Source organism: Rattus norvegicus, chromosome 19 (genome assembly GCF_036323735.1).
Source record: "Rattus norvegicus strain BN/NHsdMcwi chromosome 19, GRCr8, whole genome shotgun sequence".
In the NCBI taxonomy this organism is placed as follows: domain Eukaryota; kingdom Metazoa; phylum Chordata; class Mammalia; order Rodentia; family Muridae; genus Rattus; species Rattus norvegicus.
Genome location: NC_086037.1, coordinates 69089585 through 69092764, shown reverse-complemented (window position 1 = coordinate 69092764; position 3180 = coordinate 69089585). Strand labels below are relative to the sequence as shown.

At 45.8% G+C, this 3180-nt stretch overlaps 1 pseudogene across 1 annotated transcript; it reads left to right on the top strand.

The window, feature by feature from the left end:
- Positions 1 to 1859: 1859 nt before the first annotated feature.
- Positions 1860 to 2718, top strand: Cox6c-ps1 (cytochrome c oxidase subunit VIc, pseudogene; annotated as a pseudogene). Its single transcript, NR_037621.1, has one exon. The product of NR_037621.1 is annotated as a cytochrome c oxidase subunit VIc, pseudogene (transcript).
- Positions 2719 to 3180: the final 462 nt, after the last annotated feature.

Below are 3180 nucleotides of genomic sequence, written 5' to 3'. Positions count from 1 at the left end.
TAGCCAAGGGTAATCTTACAGAAGAGTGTTGGGAACAGAACTCAGGTGTGTGTGTGTGTGTGTGTGTGTGTGTGTGTGTGTGTGTGTGTGTGTGTGTTAGGCACACTCTGTATCACTGGAGCTGCATACCCAGCCTCCCCCCTTTCTAATATAGGTTCTCCATGTGTAGCTTCAGGCTGCCCTTGAACTCAGTTCTCCTTCCTCTCCATTCCCACCTACAGTATGCACCTCCACACCCAACCGTAGGTCTTCGAGAGAAATGTATTTCGCACCATGAGTAATGGAGTCCCTAATTCTCTCTGACCTTCAAGATGCTTCTCTCTCTGCCAAGAGACTCTCTCAGCGTGTTGTAGAGCTCATCTCTACCCACATGAGCCACAGTAGGTAGAGCTCCCCTCTGCACAATTGAAGAACAGAACAAAAGCGTAATAAACAAAGATGCTGTAGACCATGGGGAGCAAACAGTAGAGGCCACTGCTCAGACTGGATCCAGCTCTGCAACGGCCCAGCATGCACCTGGGTCAGTTGGCGGCCATTGGTGTTCCAGTTCGAGGTCCTGGGAACCAGAAGAGAGATCAGAACAGCGATAGGATCATTCCTGGGTTCACATGTTCACATGAGGGAACAACTTACGCCCCTCACTCCTGGTTGCACACACAACATCACGTGCGTGGTCAGGATGAATCCACCTGAGATAAGGACTGCACCTCAGAGAGTCAGCAGGAGCTTAGGAGGCAGCAAACTGACTCAGAGTAACTTAATCCCCTGCCAGCAGGAAGCCTGACACTTGAAAAGGTCATCAAAAAAATCCGACACCTCAAAAATATGAATTCCACAATGTCTTCCATGCAGCAAGTCACTAGGCAAGAAAAAAGCAAAACATAGCAACCCATTATCTGGAGGAAAAAAAAATCAGCAAACCAGAGCAGGAGCAATAGGAAAGAAGGCGCTGTTACACACAGCCGTGTCTGTCCGTATACTGTAGAAATGCAGTCCACTGCGCAGGGAAGTAGAAGAAAAAGTAAAAATGAAATTAAAGAGATGAGGTCCAAATAGAACTTGGAGAGATGAGAACCCAATACCTGAAATAAAATGCACCAGAGCCAGGCTGTCCCGGTGGAGGTGGTGACAGCAGAACACGCCTTTAATCCCAGCGCTCGCTCGGGAGGCAGAGGCTGGGGACTCTGTGAGTCCCATGCACTCATGGTTTACACAGCAGCTTCCAGGATGGTCAGAGCTACACAGGGAAATCCTGTTTTGAAAAAAAAAAGTAAAACAAGCCATCAACAATAAACACGACTAGAATTCTAAATGAGAAAAAGTGATTGCTGTATCATAAGAAAGGCCAACAGGTCAAGAGGAAGCCATAACTCGGCTTTAAAAGCAATTATTTTTAGGTGAAAGTGGTAAACCTAGAAGTGGAAATTGACAAGCTCACAGCCACACTTAAAGCTTCAGTGTCTCAGCGACCCACACAGCTAACAGAATAGGTGGAATACAGGCGGCTTTAGCAAAGCCATCTATCTCTTCTTTTCTATAGCGCTCCAACCATGAATAGCAACAGTGTATCCTGTCTTCTGTCAACAGCAGACTGAGAAAGACACAGACTTAACCAAAAGAACTCAGAACCGAGCCTGGTGCTCTAGCCATGAACTCCCAGGAAGAGAGGAGGCTGAGGCAGAAGGATCCCAAGCTCAAGGTTTTTTGGGATACAGAGTGAGTTCAAGGCCAGCCTAGGCAACTTAGAGGGACCCTGTCTCAAAACTAAAAAGTAAAAAGAAATCTGGAGATGTAGTTTAATGGTAGAACACTTGCCTAGCATGTGTGAGACCCCAAAGTGGATCCCCAGGACCTAGAAAGAAGGAAAAAGAGTCACTCTGATCAGAATTTTTCTCCAAGGTTGACAAGACACATGCTGGACAAGTCCCTTTGTGGGCCAAGGCTTCACCTTTAAATTAATAGTTTGAAACCTCATTTAGAAAATTTAAAGTATATTGGAAAGGTGGAGCCAAAGACTAAATATCAACAAGGAATTAAAAGATTAAGGGCCCATCAAGATTCCTCAGCAGGACAGAGCACTAGTAGTACAAGCTGGTCTTTCAATGCCAGAACCCACAATAGAAGGAAAAAAACTGGTTCACAAAAGTTGTCTCTGATTACCATGCTGTGGTAGGTATCTGTCCACACACTATTACAACTGTAATAAATAAAAAAAAGTTTAAAAGACACACAGAAGGCTCTCCATATCGCCGAGAACTGGGGAGGACATTGGTGTAGAAGACCTTGGTTACCATGAGTTCCGGTGCACTGTTGCCGAAACCTCAGATGCATGATCCTCTGTCCAAGCGTCTGTGGGTTCATATTGTTGGTGCATTCATTGTGGACCTGGGAGTTGCTGCTGCCCATAAGTTTGGTGCAGCTAAACCAAGAAAGAAGGCATATGCAGATTTCTACAGGAATCATGATCCCATGAAAGATTTTGACGAGATGAGGAAGGCTGGAGTCTTTCGGAGTGTGAAGTAATTTTAGAATACAAAGGATTCTTTGGATTGAGCTCCATAGAAGTTCATTGCTGGTCTGTGTTCCTAAACTATGAAACATGAATATGTGAGCTAAGGAGTAGTTTCTCTCAATAAACAATAATTACATGGATGGGTGGGGGGAAGACACATAGAAAGAGAAACTGTGTTTTTAATAGAAAGGGTCTCCCATAGCCCAGGCTAGACTCAAACTTGTTATAACCTTGAATGTCCGATCTTCTTGTCTCTACCACCTAAGTGCTGGGACTGCAGGTGTGTACCACCACCTCACCTGGTCTGCACGGTGCCAGGCTGTGAGGCAGGACCTCTACCATCTGAGCTGCATTCCTCAGACTCTCACTTTACCCTCTTGCAAAGCAGTCTGAGAATTGCCCACCCTCCTGGTTGCTTCTGGTTCACCCAGCCTCCTCTCTCTTCCGTCCCTTCTCTTGCAGACTCCACGTACTTACAAACCCAGAAGAACGACATTGTAGAGCGGGGTGACTGCTCTCCTGTATGATTCAGAGCATCGTGTCACCATGAATTTAAGAAAATAAAGTCACAGCCCAGAGCAAAGTGGATTTAATAGTCACAGAGGTGTCCACGAGCCCTTCCTTTCGCTCCACAGGCTCGCACTTCAATAATTTAATGCCGTTTCTGC